At 42.2% G+C, this 24,686-nt stretch overlaps 1 non-coding gene across 1 annotated transcript; it reads right to left on the reverse strand.

Moving 5' to 3' along the window:
* Positions 1–5,662: 5,662 nt before the first annotated feature.
* Positions 5,663–5,735, reverse strand: TRNAT-UGU (transfer RNA threonine (anticodon UGU)). Its single transcript has one exon. It is a non-coding gene; the product is annotated as a tRNA-Thr (tRNA).
* Positions 5,736–24,686: the final 18,951 nt, after the last annotated feature.

Genomic DNA, 24,686 nt, shown 5'->3' on the forward strand with positions numbered 1-24,686 from the left:
GACACCTGAACAAGCTTTTTATTTCCCCCAATAAATCCAGACTAGGAGTTTTAAAAAAAGTCTAGTAGACTCAAACAGCCTTTTTTTTGCAAGGTGAACAGTCTGCTGGCACACACACACTTGGGATTGCCCTGGAGATCTGCTGCATGTGCACTGTGACTGCATTTGTAAAGTTTAATACTGAATAAGGGCTATTACTCATTGAAAGAGGACTAAAATATGCCAGCACTTCTATCAGCTTCACAGGACAATGGATTTGCAGAGCCCAGGAAACTCATTAAATTTAAGGGAAAATATAGAAATAGTAGGAAAACTCCCATATGTTCAAAACACAAAGGAAGCAGGGAGAGCTTTCTCAAATTCTTCTTAGCAGCCTGCTGACTGGAAGGGTTTGTTACTAAAGGTTCTCTGTACCAGAAAGCAAGACTCTTCCTTAACTCACTAAAAACATTTACAGTTTAACTGAGTAATGTTCAAAAAGCAGTGAAGAAGCTATACTACAAATAACACCCAGAATGATAGCTGGATGCAAATACTATTGTTTATTTTCAAACCAAATACTTTAAACACAAACTTAATCTTCTTGCCTTCTTTAGAAGGATGTGCTTGTATTTATAGACATTATGCGTAGTTCAACTGTATGAGCTTTCAGTGATGTGCTTTTTCAATCAAACAAAATATTAGCATATTGGTAGAGACGTCTCTATACAGCTGCTACATGCAGTGAGAAATATCCTTCTGGTTTTGCTCTGCACTAATTTCTATTAGAAATGGCTTTTGGTATGGATTAAGGTTCTTTCTGTGGCAGGAATGAGCAGATGTGTTCATAACCTCTTGTCAGGAGGGAACAAACATATTGTGATTTGTGCCTGTTTACATATGCAGGCACCATGGTCATTAACAAGTCTCACAAACACAGCAGGGGATTGCAAGCAATAGCATTCTTGTCCAAAATTAGTCTGTAACTTAGTGACCTGCAGGAACAAGTCCTGTGTTTATCTTCAGAAGGAACAAAGATGCTTTACTTATGAGAAGCCTATGTACTGGGTCTGAGAGGTAATCAGATATATGCAGATTGGCAGCCAGATATGTGGAGCATCAGCTAGTGTTCTGACAGCTCTGTTGTCAGCAGAGCAGCCTCTCTGCTTCAAACAGAACTTGACACAGTTGATATCAGCCTTATTTTACAGTAAAGGTTCTCCATTTACAATCTCTGAATTAATTTATGTTCATATTAAGGTAAACTGGAACATGATACATTTAGAGACACAGGCAAGAGAGCTGAATTATCTGTTCTTTTTTTCCTAATGCTTTAGAGTCACGGTTCTAAATTTTATTTAAACTTCAACTTGTCCCTAAGAATAAGTCTACTTGCATGCTAATGTTTTTGTCACCTGAAAGCCAGAAATATTGTAATGATCTGAAAAGTCCATTATGCTTATTGGTCAGGAGGGACTTTTACTGTCTATTCATAACATACATATATTCTAAATGAACAGTGGTCCCTCCTTTCTAAACTCAAGCTCTCTTGCTCTTTTTCAGACATTCTCAAGTCATAATAAATTACATACACACACAAGATTTTTAAAAGACCAATCCCTCTACTGCTGTATGCATTTCTTTATATTTAAACTTATTCTATCATGCCTACATTCTGTACTGCCAGAACCTGGTTTTTCCATCATTAGATTATAAACTGCATGAAAAAAGGCCATATTTTATCTTAAAACAACATCTCTCTAGTAAAGCGGACCATCAGAATCTAAAGACAAACATCAATATTAAAGTATAAGCAAGGTTAGTAACCCATATTGTGCAGTTAGTTAAATATCTTGGGGAGTTGCAACAAGACATTTCTGTTTGCTTTTCTTCTGTTCTTCAAATGTTAGGAAAGACTTCCTGAAAATACAGAAGATGCTATTTTTCTTTAAAACACAACAGTCACTGCCCTGGCAAAGAGTGCATGGTTTAATTCATCTGCATTTCTTCATTACCAGAGAGGCCCCCACTACTTTTAAGCATCCTTCTTCATGTGCTAACATTGCAGTAAATAATGTCTGTACTAGAAGCCAGGTGGGTTCATTTGTTGTCTCTCCATCCATAGCTAACTGGCTCAGAAATACAGTCTGTTGCCAAGAATACCAGTAAGCACAGATTTATTTAATGCTACTCCCCTGTGAAGATGGCCTTGCATCATCATTCAAAGTCCTACTGCATTTAGCTCCCACTTCATCTGGAGATGTATTTGGCCTGAGTCTCATCTTGAACAGCACTATTTTAGCTACTTCCTTCTAAAAGGGAGAAATTCCTTGGCAGACAAGGAAGAAAAGGCTCAAGGAAACAGCTCAGGCTGGAGATCAGGATATACCATACTGGATCAATACTGTACTTGGTGACTGTGGTGTGCAGACTTCTTTCTACTGACCTTCAAACAAATTTGTCAATGACACCCCATGAAAGGAACTCCACACAAAGTAACAGGGCTGTTAAATTTGTAAGGATGGGAGGTCAGCCAACAAAGTGTGGAATATCATGGAAGAGCCTGACCAGGAGCAGGATAGCTTGTGTTCTAGCAACTGGAAGAACACAAGTAAAAGAGCAATGTCTAACTAAACATTGTATCTTTAGAAGACAAACACATTTTTCCTTCTGGTGTTACTGTTAACACCTTAGGTTAGTAGAAATAAACATTTTTTACTGTTCATTAAAGACTTTCTTCATGGTTGTACTTGCATTAGGTTAGAAAAAACAAACAAAACCCTGAACTTTCAATTTTGGCTTTACCTCACTGGCACAAATCTAAGTTCTGATATCAAACTAAAGCAGAAAATACAGTAACATTAGTGGGAATTTCTTCAGTTCTTTTCTCAAAAAGCAAATGGAAATCTTACTAATCTTATGTTTAGAAGGTGGTAGAAGTTGGGTATGAGAGAGGCTGTTTGGAGTCTTTAGAAATTCGTGTTGTTTTGGTATCATCCGCACAATATTAAAGCATGTGGAATACTGAAAGTGTTTATATTTCACTATATGTCATTTTGACAAAACCAGTTTCACAGCCATTGACTTTGATTCCTTATTCTCATTGTCAAAAATGATATCACACTGCAGTAAAATACGTTTGGATATATCAATTGTTTTTACATATCTGGAAAGAAAAATAGTAGACCCATGAAGCAAACAGTCTCTTCTTGTCTAATGCCTCCTGCTGTTGAACTGAGCAGATGGGTATAAATTTCCTGGAAAAAATGTAACAAGGAGAAATATCTCTGTTGAGTTCAGAATGCCTTGCAGCGATGGCAAGGTATCTGTCTTTCCAGACACCGTGATAATTCTCAGGGGCTCAGCTAGCAGTCCAAAATGGAAACACAACCAGTACTATCCTGGCTCCTCACCACATCTTGGAGAAACAAACCATACGGACATTTTCTAATGACATCACTAATGACTGCATCACTGGACCTGGTGAAGGTCACCTCTTTGTTTTTGAGCAAAGCTTTGGCACATTTCTCACCTTCAGTAGAAACAGCTACTAATAAAGCTTCCTTTATAGCTAGAAATGAAGTACAGATGACACCACATGTAGAGGATGAAGGAAATTTTGAGGTCACTCCTCGGCTGGGATCAGGGAATCATATATAGGTGTCCCTTGGAGGATGGAGAAGGCAGGGAAGACGAGCTCGGAGAAAGTCCTGGGTGTATCTCCTGCCTTTCACTCATGGCCGTGCGTGGATGCACTGGAGTCAGGAGAGGCAGCGCCGATGGCTCTTGCCACGGGCAGTACTGCCAGGCGCCGGGGGAAGGCTGGAGCGGAGCGCTGCAGCCCGGTCCGCCGCGGGGCTGCGGGCAGCCCGGGCCGGGCCGGGGACAGGGCCGCTCCGCCCGCTCGGAGGAGCCGGCTCCCCTCCCTTCCTCCCGCCCTCCGTTCCCAGGGCCTGGCTCTCCCCCTGGAGGCCTCCGGCGGCATCGGCCCTGCTCCGCCGCTTATGTAACGCGGGCCCGGCAGCGCCCGGGGCTCCATGGGGCAGCCTGGCGGGCGGAGCGCTGCCCGAGTGCTGACACGGGGCTAGGCCCACCTCGCAGGGCACAGCGAGCATTCCGGACAGCAGCCGTGGCAGCTCGCACGTGTAGCTCCAGAAAACGGGAACAGCTAAGCCCTATCCGTGTGGTGCTTCGCGGACGTGGGGAACTCTGCAGCCAAACATCGGTGCTTGCTCTTCCCTCCCGTAGCTGAAGCCCCGCAGCCGGACACTGACGCCCTGGGCCGTGCCGGGCTCAGCGCTTCAGGAGCTCCTGCGTGTTCGTTCTGGAGGATCCTGCGAGAGACCAAGCAGTCCATGCAGCCTCCTGAAGTACACGTGTGAGTTCTGCAGGCCACTTGTGCCATCCCAGGTCTCTGCCAGTGCCCTGGTGGGTTATGGCGAGAGCCAGCTGCCTTGTCAACGGAGAAACGCTGTACCCAGCCTCGGCCAGACCTCCCCGGACAGAGCGGATCCTCCCAAGGACTGGGGTTTAGCACCACCTCCGTGGCTCTGTCACAAGGACTCTAGGAAGACTGCTGAACCGAGGAATTGTGTAGGCTGGTAGTCAGGTGATAAAACTGAGATTAGGATCAAGCACTGTTTTCCCAGATGGGGTGGGGAGTCATTCCATGCAAACTCTTACGTGTAAGTACCCCAGAGCAGATTCAGATGTGTGCCTCGTGGCGCAGCACAACTTCAGTCATAAGGGAGAAACAGCCTGGCAGCCCCTCGCTCCTCTCACCACGGCAATGGCAACTTATCCAGTCGCATGCATCCTATCCTCACAGCTTTGATCTCCGCTCAGCAGAGGAGGGAGGCTGGAGAGAAGCTGTGATGGGCGCTGTGAGGGTATAACACGGGCTGCAGTGCTCCGAGGCAGCCCACGCGTTTTGGCGGCAGCCGCCCGTGCTCAGCAGCCCCGCACGGGCTGCGCCTTCCCCCTCACGGCAGTGCGTGCAGTCATGGCACTCTTTGATGGCGATAACGATTGCTGTCGTGCTTGCGGTGCTGGAAGCCAAACACCCTGCTGACAGGGTATCTGAAAAAAACCCAAATGCCTGTCTTTGAAGTGTTATGCTCAAGGCGATTTGTGTGGAGCTTTCTAGCTCTTTCTATAACCTAAAAAGGGGGGGGGGGGGGGGGGTTGGAAATGGGGCAAAGAATCATTGCACCTCCGCTGTCCAGCCTCCAGCACAGAAATAAACCAAACAGCCTGGTTTCCCTGACAAGCTGTGAAGATTCAGATAATCCTGTCCAGCTTATTCTCCACTCAGGGGCAATTTGTTCCTTTTAAACTCCTAACAGCATTTTGCCAAAGCTGCCATCAGGGAAATTGTGACATGAGCCGTGCAAATCTTTAGTCACCCATTCCTAAGCTGCTTCCCAAAGAGGTTATTGTTCCCCCCTCCCAGTCCCCTGCCGGCACGTAGCACAGCCATAAGTTAATTTGACGACCGCCGGTAATGTTAACATTCAGGTTTTACAGAACGCATTTGTTTCCAAAGCGTTTCCTTTAACAGGAAGCCCCCGGAGCTTGCACGCATGCTCTAGTCCGCCACCTCCAAGATACCCAAAATCAGGCTCGTCTCTCGTGGGTGCAGTCAAAAGCTGTGCCGCTCTGAGGAAAATAAAACAAAATCCGCAGGCCCCAGCGAGGATCGAACTCGCGACCCCTGGTTTACAAGACCAGTGCTCTAACCACTGAGCTATGGAGCCACCGCTCAAAGCCTCTCCCGGCTGTGCCTAACCACCGGTGCCGGCCCTCCCCGCCGCCCCCTGCCGGGCGCCCCGGGCCCCGCGCAGCCGGCGCCGCCCTCCGCCGGCCCCTGAGGGGCCCGCCCTGCACAGCGGCCTCGCCGCCGCCGCCGGGGGGAGCCCGCGACCCGCCGGGAGCCGCTCCCGGCCCGCCGACAAACTGCCGGAACTCGCCGGTGGCCCGCCCACCGCCCCGGCTCTCCCCTCTCCCCGCGGGAGTCCGCCCGCCCCGCGGCCTGCCCCGCTTCTCGCCCCCCAGCGCTGGGGGCCGCTGCCGGCGCTCCCAGGCGGCCGCCGCGGTTGCGTGGGAGAGCCCGGACCGCAGACCCTCCTGGTCCTGGGCCTCCCTGGGCCCGCTGCAGTAGCAGGAAATAAAGCTGCTGGAATGAGCGCGTCCGGCCGAGCCAGCAAAGGCACCGGAGGAGAAATACGGGGTGGGCGAATGTCTGATGTACAGCCGGATCTGTACCGGCTAGGAGTAAAAACCTGTCGTAACAAAGGGTGTTTTTTTCCTGCAGAGGCTGGGTGTTCTTGGGAAGTTTGAGCAAGGCTGCTGCGGGGCAGAGGTGCTGCCCGGAGCCTCTGGGTTTCACTTGTGTGACCCCTTGCAGCGCTGAGCATGGACCCTAGAGAGGATTTCTGGGTAGTTCTCTCACCTGGTGCCTGCAGATCAACTTTAACAGAGGTTATGGAGCTCAGAAGCTTCAGCGGACAGCTGAAAGGTAGAAGGCAGCCATGCTGTTGAACCCTTCTTAGTGTACTGCTGGTGTCCTGTGCTGGTGCTGGGTATCAGCACTGCCAACAGCACACATTAGCCAGAGGTCTGTGATCACTTATGTATGGCCTGAAATTTTTTTTAAAACTTCATAGCAGATAAAATTATTGCAGTCATATGCCTTTCAGAAAGCTATATTCCAGGCCCTGTCTTCATTCTGTATTAATAGCTCTTTATATAGAACTCAGACTTGGATCAGTGGATGGGAAAGGGATGCAATGGGGGAGCTCATAAACCTTGCTTGGCTTAACAAAATCTTGAAACAAAGAATGTTACACTATGGAAACATCTCAAAGTCCACAGCAGAGACTGCAGTATCAGGGTCTGCAGTATCCTGGGCACTAGATGTGTAAATATGTGATTTCTGCCCAAAGATTTTTTTTTTCCTTCAAAGTATCTTCTCACATTAACCCCTTGATAGTTTTTAATAAATGACATCAGTGAAATTTGAAATAAACACTGAAAAATTATTGCTGACTCATAACACCAAGCTCCATGGGGCAGCTGGATAGTTAGATGCAGTCAACAGAACAGGGGGCAGGTCCATTTTCTCCATTGAATGATACTCATGTGCATGTATATTTGAAGTATTGTGAAAATATTCAGTGAAGATTAAGTGTTCAAATCCATCTCAATTCACTACTAACTCTGGGAATATCAAGAAAGTCTTAAGTTGTATTTCTAGTCATCATGACAAAGATATTTGTGTTAAAATTACAGATGTATGTATTAATCGTACATTATTAGCAATGTTAATTTAGAAACACATCTCCTCTGAGATATGCTCGATAGTAAGCCAGGTTGCAGACTTTTCAGTCTTCAAAACTCTGATGACAGCCAGTGGCAGCTTTAATGCTTTTCTAGATGGTGTGTGTGTGTGTCCTATCTGCACATGTGTAATGCAGTGGAAGTCTAAGAGCACTACATTGTAGCAAACTAAAGGTCTAGAGATTATTTGCTGTTAAGACAATATTGTCATGATTGGTTGTCACACCCTGGAAAACAGAAAAATGCCGTTGCCTTGCAAAAGAACATGCAATTTTTTTCCCCTGTGCCACTTTTCATGCTTAGCCTGAGCTACCACATGCCCATTTATGAACTTGGAAGAGTCAGTGAAATCCATGCTGGAGACTATTATGCAAGTGCATCAATGCACAGAAGTCCAGAACATATGTAAGCATTCTTTTAAAAAAGCCCCCAACACCCAAAAAACCCAAAACCAAACCAAAAATATCCTTTATGAGAACTTGTTACGTGTTACTATTCTGTTGTCTTAAACAGTCTGTTGTGTTCTTCTGCTATCTCACATCACTTCAAAGGCAGAACAGCCGGATTTTTTTTTTTTAAATCCTATTAAATTAATTAAAAGGTTTTTTAAGTCTTGATGGGGATGGACCTTTTACCACTAGGGCAGGAGCTGCCAGACGTTCCAGCTGTAGTTCAAAGGGACCTTCTTTGAACAAGAATAATTGTACTGGGTTTATTATATAAAACCTTTGCATTCTTAAGACCCACAGGCCTCAAGAACTAATGGGCATTCCATTCATTCAATTAACCTGGGAAAAGGAGACTACTGTGCACTGAAAAGAAAGCAAATACAGAGCACTGCTCCTTTAGGAGCTGAGGCTAGAAAAGACAGGATTGTACAAAACCTGTGTGAGAGCTGTCAGCACAGCTGAGGCAGTTGGCACTTACCTTCTCATTTCATCAGGGACTGGCTCCTGGAGTCAAAGATGTTCATCTTCCCTCGAACACCAAAAGAAATGCACTAGTTGTGATGCTTGAAGAGAACAAAACTGGAAGTGACAGCACGTACCATTGGGAGGAGTAGAGTGCTTTCTGTATTCTTCAGAGGGAGGATTATCAAAAAAATCCCACATTTATAATTAAAAATAAATTCTTACTCCTCTTATCCTAAATGACCAAATGCAAAGGTTTGAAATATTGGCTTTTTCTAGGCTCATTTACATCAATGAAACAAGATTGACTGGTTTTCATTTGGTCTTGGAAGACAGGCACCAAAACCCCATAGTGGTAATGCTGAATCTTGATCAAATAGTTGTTTAGTCCAAAATGAGTGTCAAGGTCAGAGTTGTCTGAATTCGAGATAAGAGATTGGACGCAGTTGTCAAAGTGGAGGCAATTGTGCTTTAAAATTTTCACACACTTTGTTGAACATTGCACTTTGTTGCTATGTTCGTATCACTTTAGGGAATGTACAGATCATCTCTAAAAACCCTTCTGATTACTATGGAAATAAGAATCAACAAACAAACCAATAAATCATTTACATTTTTACCAATATTATTCTATTCCTCTACACTGCTATGTTTTATCTCTCCCACCCCATCTTTCAAACACATTTTCAAAGCCAAACCAATATCTACTTGGCAGAATTTCTTTAAACACATATTCTTATTTCACCTCAATATTACTAAGTATCTCATCTTTTTATAACTGAAGGTGATTCTTTGCATATGAAGTCTAAAAATGCTCTCTAACTTAAAGCTACCAGAATCTGTTATTGCAGTGATCACTCCCTCACTAAGTCTGTACATCAGTGCCTGAACTGGGAAGCCCTCCCTTTCTTCTGTCCATTAGTATTGACAAAGCTAGTCCTTCAAATACATTTTTAATAACCTTTTTATATGGTGCAATATCACTGAAAGTTCACTGCATTTATTTTTGTCAGTTCAGAATGATGGGATTTTATATGAAAGGATTGAAAAGATTTTTCTGTTAGTGCTCTTCAATTTAAAGGCTCCAAAGCATTAATGTTGTGAACGTTAATATTTTGGCCTGATACATAATCTGCCTCTGCACATATTGCAGCTGGGCTAATGGGAGAAACCAGAAAAGTAGCTTTGTGGATCAGGAGCACAGCCAAATTGCAGGGATCTCCTCTATGGTTGACAATTTCCATTTCTTTTTTGATTTTTTTAATGTCACTGTACCAGAATAGTGGCATAAGCTGCCTTTCATGTTATCAGAGACATCAAAGGGAAGTACTGAGGACCTGTCTCTTTACTGTTTTCCACCTTTTTCAGGCACTGACGCTCTCACCTAATGAGTCCAACATGCTGCAAAAATAGCATCCCTGTGCATGCACCGCTTGCTAGCCCTCACTGTGTCGGAGGCGCAGCTTTCCAGCTCTTGGAAGCTTTGTGCCCAGGTCTAGTCACACCCAACCACACGGCAACCACGCCTGTGCTGTGGAGCACGAACTGCTCCCGCTCCTGAGCTCACCTTGCCTTGGGAGCACAGCAGCAGGCGGTGGGTGGAGGCAGCAGTGTGTGACGGTGCATTCCCCCAGGACATTGCACCCAGCTGCCTCTTTCCCACAGAGAGTGAGGTTCCAAAGCAGAAGGGTCCTGCTGGAGCCCTGCTGCTGATGTCTGACCATTAAGTTTCCTGGCACAAATCCAAAGGGATGTGCGCAGGATGAGCGTGTGAGGCTCCAGAGATCTGCCCCAACCAGTTGCCAACATTCCCCACCAAAGCAAGGGAAGAACCAGCTCTTAAGTGGTAAATTGGGTGGCTGCATCTCTGTGGGCACTTACTGGGGCTGGCACTGGCTGGGAATATTCCTGGCATTCGGAACAGATGAGCCAAAGAATAAAGTGATCTGCCCTCAACTACTTACTAATTTGATCTCTTGGTTGGGGGTGAGGTCTTTAGAAGACGTGCCTCTTCTGAGGTGAATCAACAGAGGATATTGACATCATCCAGTGTCTTTCAAGAACATGAAATTAATTTTACAGCTGTCACTGACAATTAATCTGTTTATTCATGCAGGGGGGTAAAATTTGGTTCCTTTATATTACACAGCTAAAAAATTCACTCTGCAAATCTGTTTTCTGAGGAAAGAAGGAATTTTCTGGGAGCAGACTAAGATGGCTTCCTGCAAAAAGGGACTGCAGTCCCTTTGCTTCTCATCACAATAAAAAAATATCCTTTGCATTTCCCTAGATTTATTTTTTTTTCTGTATTCACTTCCATTATTGGTTTGTCTTTCCATCAGGGGCTTTGGCCAGGAGGAAGGCTCAACAGAGAGCTCTGTTGTGTGTATGAAAAAATACTGTAGCAAATGAAAACACTAAATCAATCTTCTTTTTTTTTTTTCTTTTGTTAATAGACAAGCTAATAAGAAATGAGTTTCCTATGGGACAGAGCCAGGGGGAGTGGAGTTCATATAAGGTTTTCTACACCATTTCATAGCTATCCAGTTAAGAACAGGCATCAAGCTACAGCAAGGGTCACCAGGTAATTTTCCTTGACACAGAGTGCATGCTTCTCATTCCATTAAACCATGTCAAGGTAATGCAGTGAATATTACACTGACTTGCCAAACTGCATTAACCACAGTGCTCTCTCTCCAAGACTTTAAGGTGATGTCTTTTGAAAAAAATAGCTACATGAGGTTTTTGGGATATATGACCAAGTATTTGCATCTTTGCAAAAGTTAAAATCCTTCAGCCTTCTTGAAGTGGGAAATATGAACAATATTTATACACACCCTAATATTCATGTAAAATATCATATTAGATATTCAAAAGGGACAAGAACAGGTTATTAAATGAAATTCAGCATCACACCAGCAAGAAGTAGGAGTGGGGCTTCCTAAAAATGAAAAAAAATCAGAATCTTAAGTATGATCTCAGATAATCCTAGGTGTATAATCAATGCAGGGATCTTTCTCATCTGTTCTTTAATTTTACACAGTGCAATGTTGTAAGGAGCAGAAACAACTCACTCTGACATTCCTATGTAAACAACATTGAGCATTACTGGAGGACTGGGAAAGTATGACAATCTCTTTCAGAGCCCCAAGAACAAAGGCCCATTTCAGTTTATGTGGAATTTCAATGTAGCCAGTATATTTCATGGTAAGCCATGTCGTAGCTACAAATTCCTCTGTTATTTTCACTATTTGAAGCAGGGGAATTATCACATCTTCCATTCCTTCATTTGATTTCAGCTGAATCCCTGAAAAGCTGTGTGTCACATTTCTCTACCTACATTTTATGTTGACATCCTCCTGTGAAAAGTGACAGGTGTGATGGGCAGATTCTTCTGGCTTGCACAAGACTTCTTTTTGTATGTAATAAAAGTTCTCAGTTCTGTGAAGTTCACAGTGCAGTGAAATCTACAGAAGGAAATATTTTTTCTTTCTGTTCTTAGAAATGCAACACATGGTACCAGAATTTTCTCAATCACAATGAAATGTTTGTGAACTTCAGTAGTTTTCCAGCTGGAATTTTGTCCCACAAAAGTAACAGTACTGAGTATCAAGTAATGATAGTGAAAAAGAAATGCTCCAAAAATAAATTAATTTATATGGAAAGAGCTGGGCTTTTAATAAAAATAATAAAAAAAGGCATTTGCAAGTAACCAGTCCAACTTCTAAAGTAGATATATTTAATTTTCAAAATATTGGTGGAGAGTTGCTTTTAAAACTGACACCTGCACATGACAGTATAATTTTCTTTTTGTTCGTGTAATTTTTAAAACATGTTCTCATTATACCATTTTCCTGGTTTATACCCCACTGGTACTACTGAACCTTGAAATGTAATTCTTTGGGGACCTTTAGCAGTGATATGCTGGCTCTTTTTATATATTACATTATTATTGTTATTTATTTACACAAAGAACTCTTCATTAATATCACGATGACTCCATTCTCTGGAAGAAAAGAATACCTGACAGAAGTCATCATCACAGCTCCTGACAGTGTCTTAGTTGTGACTTATTAAGGACTGTTCTGTCAAAAAGCCAAGTTGCTTTTCCTTGAAAGAAAGCCTAAAGAATTAATTTAAAATTACAGTATAAAATGGCTTGGAGGAGCTAACAAGCATAGTACAGTAAATGAAATCAGTCTATTTTTAATATAGTAAATAGTACTGACTGAAAGTCATATTTTAGAACACATTTATTACAATAAACTATTTACATAATAAAGTCAATCTAAAAATCTAATATAATTTTCATCACTTATGCAGTTTGTTTGCTTTTTACATTTAATTCTGCTTGGATAATGAAAGCAGACTGGTTTTTTACCTTGGCAGTATCATATTTTTGATTGTCAGACACTTGCCAAGGCCAGATTGATTTGGTTTCAGACACCTCAGGGGAAATGGTGAAATCCTGTTTTTAGCAAAGGGGTGAGCAGGGGAATTCCTGAAAGCACATGTGTGCAGTTTGGTCTGATCAGAACCTGCCCACACGAGTGACAGTCAGCAAACAGCACATACCAGGCCATGCTGAAGAGGTCTGGGTCACACAATGAATCTTCAAAAGTCAGTGCAAGTCCCACCAGAAAGTGCTCCCATAAACTGTGCCTGTTCCACAACAGCCAGGAGCCAGAACTTGGGTTTGGGTTTGGTTCCAGGAGCACGTGGGCTTTGCTCAGGTCACACTGGACGCGGGGAGCTGAGCTGCCGCTTCGGGTCCCAGCAAGGGAAGTTCAACTGGTTCATCTCAGAGACTGGTTCTACCTTGTTTAACACCATAAGTAGTCTCATTTGAAGACTGAGAAAGGAATCCACAGCTGTAAGAAGTTTTTCAAAAGTGTTTTAAGACCTAACTCCAAACAGCAGGATGTGAGCCACTGTCAGAGTTGAGAGGTCTGCATCCCTGTGACAATTTGGGAAGTAGTTCTTGGAGAACAGTTAAGTGCCTGCCTCTCATTTTCACAGTTTCTGTTAACTGGAGTAGAGTTCAATCCAAAGAAATCTGTCCTTCAGTGAAACACAGCTACAGACATTATCTCACCAATGGGCTGATGCCAGATGCAACATCCCTGAGTCTCAGGAAGGTCTGGATTTGAATTCTCTGGTTTCTGTACAGTCTCATTTTTGAACTTTAGATCTCTGATATCTTCCAGTGAGATAAAAATCCAACTCAGTAGAACTCGTTTTCAGTTGTTGAGGTCAGGGACATGAGGGATTACACCTAAGATGATCTTTGAGTTTATGCTTCTTTCCCTTGAAGTTGCTTAAGATTGTACCGGGGGGATTTTATTATGGTTTAATATTGAACACCTCATTTAGCTAATGCTATTAGAAGAACATGATTTCTTGCAAATTCTTATACACTAGGGGGTGCAAACATCCTTTTAATGATCCAGAAATAAATGGTCACATCAATACCAGCAAAGAAAGTGCCTGGTCCTGTACTAAAGCTTGTGTGGAAAATATCTAATGTTTTAAGTCACATTTGGCTCATATAAATGAATAAATAAAAGCACTGCTTTCAGCAACAGCTTTTTAATGTTTTCTGAGTTTATATATGGAACAGGGAAGATGCTAACATAGGAGTTACATAACAGGAGAATTCAGATCCAGCCTGCTTTGCATGCCATTGCCGGCAGCTTTCTCATGTCCTGTGGTGACTCAGACACTGCCGTAAGCTTTGCAGAGGGACGGTCTCAACTTTTTACCCCACATTTTCATATCATTATGTGACAAGTTAGTTTTCTGACTCAGGCACTGGCTGAAGTCTGTCTTTCAAAGCACTTACTCCTCTGTTGTGACACCAAGATCTGTCTCTTGCAAGTCATGGTGTGAGGCACAGTGGGCTGAGCAAGGCAGTATTGTTTCACCTGCATGGAGCAAAGTGCTGATTTTCTCTGCTTGTGCCAACAGAGCATTTAAGCTTTTACTTAACAGGAATCAGTGGTGGTTCTGATGAATGTGATGGGATTGCTGACAGGCATAAGTGTTAATCATATGTTTATGTAGCTTAGAAGTGAAAGTAATGGAGTAGTGTTGAGCACCAGTACAGATTTCCAGCTCCAGCATCAGTCAGTCTTCAGTCCCTCTGCTTATGCATCGTTACTTACTCATGCATCTTTACTTTCACACAGGGAACAGAGCATCTGAGGAGGTATCACCCTCTCATAATAATGCATTCTCCTTTTAGGTCACAGAAATAATTCTGCAGCTACAAAGCCGTGCTTATGAATGCAGGAGCCTCTTGTGCAACATTTCTTCCTTTGCATTTATTCATTTTCCCATACCTCATCTCAGTAAGGCATGATCAGAGCCCCCAAAGTCTCTTCTCCTAAATGATGTACAGAAATTACTAAAATCTGAACTCATAAATTAAGCTAGGAAAAAAAATCCCATGGTTTTATGCACATCTGTTTTACCTAGATTCTGTTTTTCCAAATGTATAGGGGTTTTGCAGATGTCTTTGCATCTCAGAAACCAATGCCATCTTGTGATTGATGGAACCGTATCTAAATACCTCAAACTCTGCTTTACCACTTGATACCATTCACACCAGCAGCTTTTATTTCTGCAGAGTGTTTCATATTACCTTATTTTTCCTGTTCTCCTTCATCACTGCATCAAAACAAAACAAGAGGATTAAAGCAGGTCAATGCATTATGGTTAAATATTTTTTTCTAAGGGAGAACAGACCATTCCAAACACCATTAAGACAGAATCCTGATTGAATCTGGTGCAGCCAGATTAAATGCATGTTAATAGAGAAGGACAATTATTGTTGACTTCCTAATGCAAGCAAGAACTTCAGACACTGATTTCTATCAGCCCATTAGAGCTGGCTGAATTCTACACACTGTTTTAACAGTTGCTTAGCAATGGCAAATAAGCTGTTCTGTCTCTTATCACTAGTGGTATAGTTAGAACAATACCTATTATTGAACTGAATAGGTATGAAATTAGTTTATACTGTTCCTCTTTTTGAGATGGCACTTGGCAGCAAAGTGAATTGTTTAGGCTGCAGGCAGAAGCAGCAATTTTTTTCCTGGAGCTAAAATGGAGATAAAATGAAACTGAGGCTTTGTGATGGCTGTTTATCTGAAAGCATCATCAAAAAAACTGTGCTTGTATATGTTTGTGTGTGCAGGAAGGAAGAGGTTTTCCTTCAGATATCTTCTTTGAGTGAATTTCCAGAGTTGTGACAACACTAATGACTAGCGCCTATTGAAAAGGCAAATGCAACTTTTCTGTAAATAAATAAATAAATAAAGCAAATACCACACTGCAATATCATTTCCTCCTTCCTTCCTCCATGGGCATCTCTGATGAAGTTCCTCAGCTCTCATCTGGGGAAATATACTGAAGGTAAAGCTACTGAAGCCAAGATCCAGAAGGACACCTTAGGCACTTGTCATTTACTGTCGCAACTCCTGTATTTTAAGTGTGCACCTTCCACCCTGGAGTCCCTGCAGCTGCAGAATTCAACATCTACAGCAAGATTCTCACCTTGCATCCAGGGTTCATGGTCACCACAATAGGGAAGGGTTAGCAGAGCAGTATGGTTCAGTTCTGGTGCTGCAAGGTCTTAATTATGTCTTTCCAGCTAGGATTTATACTCACTGCCCCTGCTTCCCACAGGAATACCCCAATAACATAGCTGTGGTTTACTTTGAGGTAGATGCTTTACAAGACAAACTCTTAGATAAGGGCTGGGCATCCAAGCAAAAATTTCTGATTTTAGGCCAGCTTGTCATCCTCCAAGTCTGATGCAATGAAGTATGAATTATTTTAAGTGCCTTGAGTAATTTCAACAGGAAAATTGAAGAATGCTTCTATTTTGCAATAGATGTGACTTAACTAGTGCCCATGGTCTCCTGTTCTGTCACTGAGCAATACTGAGAAGAGTCTGGCTCCCTTGTCTTCATTCCTTTCCATCATGTGTTTATATGCACTGGTAAGATCACAGAATCACAGGATGGTTGAAGATTGGAGGAATCACAGTGAGGTCATCTGGTCCAGCCTCCCTGCTCAAGCAGGGTTACCCCAGAGCACATTGCACAGGATTGTTTCCAAATGGATTCCTCCTGAGCCTCTCTCTTAACAGTTCTAGCTGTCCCAGCCTTCCTTCATATGGAAGGTGCTTCAATCCCTGAATCATCTTCCTGGCCCTTGGCTGGGCTCACAGTAAGTCCATGTCTGTCATGTACACTGCAGCCCAGAACTGGACACAATTCTGAACACATGGTGCAGACAAATCTAGTTCCTCTCTGAATCTGAACCTTCACACTCATTTACTTTTTCAGTCCTCAGTCCCTTGGTACAGCTTCCAACAAGTGTGCAAAGTATGCAGCTTTTGCACACCTTTCCATCAGAAGTAGGTGTGAAGCTATCATTATGCCAACAAGGATTCACAATTTGATTCCTGCAATGCAAATCAATCTCATGTTCTGTGAAAGGAGCTTTGTTACCACCCAGCTGCCTTCTGAAAGGTGCCAAATGCTCCCTATTTTATTAATAATCCATATAAATTTCCTGTGTGCTTCATGAGAAAAAAAAACCCATATTAATTTCTTGCTGGAGCTACTGGGTTCTTATAATGCCTACACTATTAATCAGTCATTTACACTGATTCAAATTATCCCAGTTAATATTCTTACTAATAATTTGATTGCTATAACCAGACACAGCAAGAGCAGGTTAACCTGAACTTAAAGCTGGAGTCAGAAATGAAAGGTTTGATCACTCATTCTTACCTGAATTCCTGTCCTGCAGCTAAATAACTACTTTTGGATAACTAAATGAAAAAATTAAATTCTCAAGTAGAAATATGAAATGGAGTGGAACTGCAAAATTTCCTATTACAGGTGTAAAGGGCTCATCATGGGAGAACATCAGCCAGGAAGATGGGTGGGCTGAAAAATGGCTTGGTCTGCCAAGTGACAAGCAGCCAGGAACCAGAGGGAGCAGTCCAAGGGCAGAGACATGTCCCCACTTCTGGGGGTGTTGAGGGGCCCTGCAAGCAGGACTGCCTGTTAGGGGTACATGGGGGAGGGCCCAGGAGCTGGAATAACAGCGAGGTTGCCAGGCAGTGTGAAAGCTGAGCTGGCCAGAAATGAGCTGTGGACATGGCACAGGGCAAGAAAGGAGAGAGCAGTCAGACCTTCTTGAGACAAGGGTGTCATAAGCATTTCCACCTCAGCTTGATGCATAGACCCTCAGCTGAGCCATTTCAGTGGTATTAACATGCTTTCCAAACTTCTATGGTTAGGCTTGCACAACCTGGAGTTGGAAAAATGCTGAGAGCCGAAATGATCAGAACAGTCACTGAAGTATTTTTTTAAATATGCTGTAGGATTGTAGGCAAACAAGATTGTCCCAATCACACTTAAATCAGTGACAATTTTTTTTATGATTTGTTTGTTTGGTGGTTTTCTTTTTTAAAATAATACCACTGCAGGAATCCAAATGTACCACAGAATTTGCCATGGTACATTGCAAAAGCCAGGTGGGGCTAGCCCAGGTTTGATCCTGGTTATAAATATAATTTTTAAAAAAAAGAAAAAGAAAAAGAAAAAAAAAGCCAGTGCAGTGCCAGCAGTCTGATATTCATATATTCATGAGAAACTCTATCAGAACAAATCTCTGGAATAAGATAAAAAGGCATCACATATTTGAGTTCAGGTGTGCACAAGGCTGTAAATTATACTTCTCTGGTTCTAACATCATGACTGCAGCATACAGAGACACTAGGGCAGACATAGCCCTTGCCACACAGTAGTTACAGGCTACACTTTGGAAATACTGAAATGACTGAACCGGTATGTGAACCCTGTAGCAAGCCATCATTTACGACTGCCTCAGAGCAGCTCTCAGAAAGGCCAGGCAGAGTAGCTGGTGTGGAAGTGCTGCAGAGAAATCCCAGTTTTCTCTCATTGGGAAGCCTGTGTGTGCCATAAAATGAGGTGTGGGCTTTGTGATGTGGCAGATGGTATTTGTGATGGATTCAATAAAGATATGATATTTCAGGATTTTTGAGCATGGCCATAACTAAACACTGGGGCTTTGACCCATCACATAATCTTGCATGTGAATAGTGCCAGGTCTCCCACCTAAGGCTACAAATAAATCTGTCCCTAAATGCCAACAGATGATTCAACTCTACCTCTCGCCTTCTGTTGTGAAAAATCTTCACCAGAACTGTAATCTCACTAATGCTCACTCTTGAGGCTTGCAAACTAGATTATAGCTTTAAAGCACCAGGTTTCCTGGTATCTCTCTCAAATCCTACACCAGCTCTGTTGTTGTCTCACATCCCTGAAGAGATTAACAGCATTTCCAAGGTTTCAAATATGGATATTTCTTTCCAGAACTGTCTAGCATGAACAATGCTGTTTACATTTAAATCTTTCTACCCACATCACTCTGTTTTTAAAGCCATGGCAATTGTTGTCATACCACAACTATCCAATGGCAGGAGCTGGAGTTCTGGGCTAATAGCTGTCATCTGCTGCCACCCAGCTGAAAATTTCAATGAGGTCCCCTCACTTACAGCAGCCAAGAGCAGCCAAGTTTCTGGCACACAGAAATTTTGTGTCTCAGATCCAGAGTAGAATCCTATTCATGTATACTCAATATAGGAAATGGAATTTAAAACTAAACCGAACAAAAAAAAAAAACCCAGGTTGGAATCCTGCCCAAGCTGAAGTCAATTTTCACTCCATTTTCCTGGACTGGGGTTTTACCCTGAGGATTTTGCTGCCTACTCTCACCTCTAAAATTGTCTGCTAATGTTTCATATTTTATAATAGCTTTTTATTATTTTTTTTTTAATATTGCCTTCTCTTTTGTGAGCCTTAAACAAAACTTTCTGAAGGAGGAGGGTTTGCATCACTGACCAGCACAGAGAGAATAGAAATCTCATATAACTTTCAACAGAGAATGAACTGCAAGGGTTTGCAATATTTCTGCTATGGTGTAGCTCTAGCCTGCAATTTGGTCCCCATCTCCTGGCTGCTGGAATTTGAGGTTAAAAAAAAAACAAAACAGCAGAAAAAGCTGTCTATATGCAAACTACTGTCATTCCACTAACAGATCCTTTTCTACTTTAATGTGCTATGTATAGTTTGCTCAGGTGTTAATTAAAAGAGCAGCCTGAGCTTCCAGTAAGTTTTATGGGGATTTTGAAAAAAATATGAGGTTGTCTCTTCACAACTATTCTGCTGTTACCATGCACTGTTAGCAGGAGGGGTTTTCTTACCTCATTGCAAGAGAAATATTACACATAACTATGGAGTTTAAGTTCTTATCAGAAAGCAAAACCAAACATCAAAATTTCCTAACAACTAAGCACCATATATACCCTGATTACAAGCTGTAATACTGTTTCCCATACTCTGATATCTAAGCTTGGCCTTATCCAACTTCCCCATCAATCACTGCACACTACTCTTTGGTATCATGTCATCATATTTCCATAATCATTAATCATGTTACCCAATAAATCCTTGGGCAATTATTTAAGCTGCTCTCTTAACAGCTGTCCACTTCGCATATTGCCACCTTGGCTGCTCATTTACCAGCATGCCTTTGATCTGGGAACTGTTCAATCAGATCAATAACATGCAAGGAAAATGCAAATGGTTTGAAACAAGAGAAATTCTTTCATGTGGAATATTCACATTTGAAAGAAGCCTTTCAACTCTGCAGCTGAAGCTTTCCTTTATAGTGATAAAGTTCTTTATAATGATTTAACGAATTACAGCTAGGTAATGGCAAAGCATATTGCATTTAGCAGCAGAGCAAGTGGTAGGTGTGAGGAGGAGCTGGGAGCTCCCAGTCACACTTGCACTGGCAAACCCTCCTCCTTCCCTGCAACCCAGGAGATGAGATGCCAGACTATTCCCTGTGGGAGACAGATGAAGTGAGAGACAAAGTCCATTTGCACATTCAGGTCTGTGGGAAACTGCCTTGTTTATCCCTGTGCCTTTCCAGTGGTCTCAGACCTGCCTTCCCCACCCCTTTGTGGGTTCTGGTCCTCCCTGCATACTCTTTCACATCAAGCTCTCCTGTTCCCTTTCCCACCCTTTCCAGCTCTCCTGTGCATTATTATGATGGGGCTTTGGGGGGTCATTTTTGTTGGTCAGGCTTTGATAAGTTTTCTTGTGTGTGAGAAGACCTCTTTGGCTTCAGGCAGATGTAGAGCTCCCATCTGTCTGCCAAGAAGATTCATGAAGAACAGGCAAGATTACTAAGTACAGTTTACTATCTGCAATGACTATATGCCAAATGCAGATATAAATTCAGCACTTGGAAAGCTGATTAATTAAAAAATCCTAACGCCACTGTCAAATGCTCAAGTTTCAAATGTTTCTTTATCAGCATCATCTGACTCTTCCTAGACTGAGAGCAGATTATCATCAAGTAATTTTCAGAATTCTCTAGTGAAGCTTTCTCGAGCATTTTATTATTCTGAAACAAATCTTTTTCTGCAGCCCTGTTTTCAAATGGTACCCACTCCTAGTCACAGCTTAGCATAGTGGTGTTTAAATTTCCCCTCTAAAGAAGACAAAAGGGAGGAAGAAAAAGTGATATACATCTTTAGGAATTACTATATTCCATGTTTTGTTTGTTGTAGTGAGGGCTGCGTGATAAATGATGCCACATGGCTCTGTAGTTCATCATTTTACCACAAACCTGCACTGCTCCCATTTGTACAGCAATCCCACCTCCAAGCCCCAGTGGGGCAGCCCCGTGTGCTAAATGCTCTACACATCTATTGAGTGACAGGCCATCCTTCAAAGACCTTATGAGCTGGAGACAAGTGATTCCTACTGGTCAGAGAGGTCTCCTTTCTTCAAACAGATGAACAGCAGATTTTGTTTCCATGGCACTTACAGTCACAGATAGGCTGGGGGAGCAGAAGGAGGACAATTTCGATAATGCCATAGATAGAGGATGAATAAGGAAGTCTGCCTACATGAGGCACAGGAAGGATACAGTGGAGACCACTGGAAGAATTCAAAAACAGGCAAAAGCAGTTTTCATATGGTATATGTGGAAAACACTTCAATAGCACAGCAGTATGGCTTTGCTGGCCTCCATTCAGGATAACTTATTTGCCTCTTGCCTTTCTTCATCACTTTATCAATAATTTAATCCCCAAGTTCCTGATGATAAATATGTGATATGTGTAGAGAGATACAGGAGTAAATACACAATGTAAGAGCAGGTGTTGGAGTAGAACTCATTCTTTTATAATAAATTGTTACTAGGTTATGACAACAACTGTTATGAAAATATATAACTGCATAACATTGGCATTGACCAGTTAAAATAAGGATGTAATATTTATTCTTGATTTCAACACTTCATTTGGAAAGGTGGGTCAAAACTGATGCAATTTGGTGCTTTCCTCCTGACAAGGTACATAATAACCTACTCTAGAAAGAGTGGAAGAATTTGGAAGGCTGTCTAAATTGTTTTGTTTAATTTATACATCCAGTAAAAATCCAGGCCACCTGCCATTCACAGCTATGTGAACACTGTCATTCAGTTAAAAATGGGTAATGCAACCTGCAAACAGAATGTTATGGAATGGTTAAGCAAGTGACAGAGACAAATAGGTGAGCTGAAAATTGAGTCATGTAACTGGACAGTCCTTTGGGGGTTATGTTTCAGATTTTCTGCTATCACAACTTGAGGTACAGCATTGTGCTGAGAAAAACATTCTTATTCCAAGCTTTTGCTCTTGAGACATGCACAAGAAATCCGTAGGCATAAGAAGATGCACAGACTACAACAGCAGGTCAGGTTATGAGCCAGCATTATAAATGGCATAGTTCCTTTGGCTTTGGCAGCTTCCAGGAAGCTTCTAAAACTTCATGTAAGCAATGAGATTTTCTACTACTAAGACACTCTCCATTGCCTGTTTGTGAACAGTGCTGGGTACGGCCAAGTTATAAGATCCAATAACAAATAATAATGCAGAATTTTGGAGAAAGAAGCTGGCTGACCACAACTGGGAAGTCCTTTAGGTATTTAAACATGTCCGGTGCCACTTTAAAATCCTTTAGGATGTCACAAGATGATGATCAATATGACTCAGGTGATATAAATCCTTTTGGAAAGGATGCAAAGGAAGGAAGGAATGGTCTCAGCTCATTTAACTACAGCAGTGCTCAATAGCTGCTACTGGAAACCCAAACCCCACTGCTGACCTTCATGCAAAAGAAAGAAGAGTGTTCCCGAGTGCTCAGAAGCAGCAAAAGCAAACAGGAGTGGTGGAAATTATATGTAGAAGAAATATTTAAGTTGAAATAATGAAGATTGGGAGTAGGAGGAAATAAGAGAGGGAAGAAAAGCATGAGGCAGATGTTCCCGTTCTGGTATGTATAATACTACCACTACAAAATCTGCTCCAGAGAGGAACACAGCCTGGCACTGACAAGGAGCTGCTTGTACTGTTGCTGCTGATAGCAGAGGTTAGCAAATCAAGAGTGGGGAGGGGCACAGTGTAAGGAAATGAAACAGTGGCGGGGAATGAGATACGGCTGGAGAATGAGAAATAAGAGGTTTAAGCCCATCCCATTTAGTACAGATTGCAGTGGGAGTGTGGTGCTTTCTGATGGTATGAGCCAGTACTCAACAGCCTGGTCTGATGGACACCAGCCCATGCACCTGAGGAAAAACCCCAGGCTGACCTTCCCTCTGTGTTTGTTCCTACACTTCCTATTCCTTGTATTCATTCTCGTCAGTACTTTCCAGGCAGGTGACAGCAAAATGAAGGTGGATGACACGTTTTGAAATTGTTTTTAAACCGAGGTTTCCTCCTTTAATTTTGTTGGTTTTAAGGGCTGGGATTTATGTGTGAATTTGGACAGAGGTGCTCCAATACCATACTACACCACCTCAATGATTAGTACAAATGGCTTAAAGACTCACTAAGAAAGAAGGCAACCAAACATGCTAATAACAGCAAGAATCAAACACCACGAAATATTACCTGACACTTATACCAGAATTCCAGCTGTATCATCACTAAGGTCTTTAAAGGCTACTGCAATATCCAAAATGCCTTAAAAATCTTTTGACTTTGTTTTTCTTAAAATTAGTGAATCTCTGTACTTCTGTCCATGACTGAGAAACTGTAAGCCAGTTTGATCAGACACAAAAATTAACAGTTTTACCACAGTATGTCAGAGATTAAGAAATGAGAGTGAAATCCTGATCCTATTGAAACCAATATTCTCTGGGGCTTAAGACATCAGCTCTTCACTCTCTAAACTTTGTATCATCTGGACAGATAATTTTCAATATGATTGCATAAATCATGCAACTGGTCTCACAGCAAAAGGTATTTATATTAATACCTGTTTCAAGAGTGTGCCACGAGTAAATGCTCCAAAAGACACACACAATTGTTCTATAAGAGAAAAGCTATTATGACCCATTTTCTATTTAGGAATTGTAGAGTATTTTAACCTCTTTCTGTTTGTTTATTTTGCACATAATTTTCCTCCAAACTTATTAAAAACCAATCCTAGGACTTCAGCAATGTACAGTTAATTGCTGTGACTGAGTTTTTAAGCTGGTGAGAAGCTTTCAAAGAGATGGTCTCTACCACTGATCCCAGTAGGATGGGCATCCCTGTTGATACTCTGCCCTCTGGGATGATACAGGAGAACACTTCTACTCCAGATTTTTCCCAGTGGCTCATCCTCTTAAGTTCTTGTGAGGTGTGGCTCACTCAGATGCTCAGTTTCTACTTGGTCTCCATTGCCTGCAATAAAATGAGTTTATTTCTTAAAAACTGTCTTTCACTGAGGAATATTAATGTCTCTTCTTCTGGCATTGCTGGTTCTAAGCAATAAACAAAAGCTGCCACCCAAAACAAGAGTAAAGAGTAGCAGGGAACTGAAAGGGCACAGCTATGAGAAACTAACCAGAAGTAACCCTTCTGGAAATACACTATTAACAGCTACACCTCGCTCCCACCAGGAAAAACACTAAGGTGGACAGCAACGCACTCTCAGGGCTTGAATGCAAGCAGACAGAAAAGCTGCAGTGTAAATGCAGACCAACTGACATAGGACTGCTTTAGAAATAAATTCCAGCAGTGAAAGTCTACCAGCAGGGAAAGATCATTTGTAAGGTTTAGTTAGAACAGGGCAATAGTAAACACTCTGTGCAGTCTCCTGGTTTCTTGAGACACAAGAAGTTTTCCTCAGGCCACCAACTCCTCCTTTGGGAAACACAGGCAAAGTATTTCAGAGGTCCTGTCTAAACACATGTAGTGAATGATGCAGAAAGTAATGCTATAATTTATTGAGTCAAATGTGGGTCATAATCGGGAAATTTAATCATCTTCCTCTATAACAGGGAAGTTTAATCATCTTCATCAGCAATGAT

This window comes from Poecile atricapillus, chromosome 1 (genome assembly GCF_030490865.1).
Source record: "Poecile atricapillus isolate bPoeAtr1 chromosome 1, bPoeAtr1.hap1, whole genome shotgun sequence".
Lineage (NCBI taxonomy): Eukaryota > Metazoa > Chordata > Aves > Passeriformes > Paridae > Poecile > Poecile atricapillus.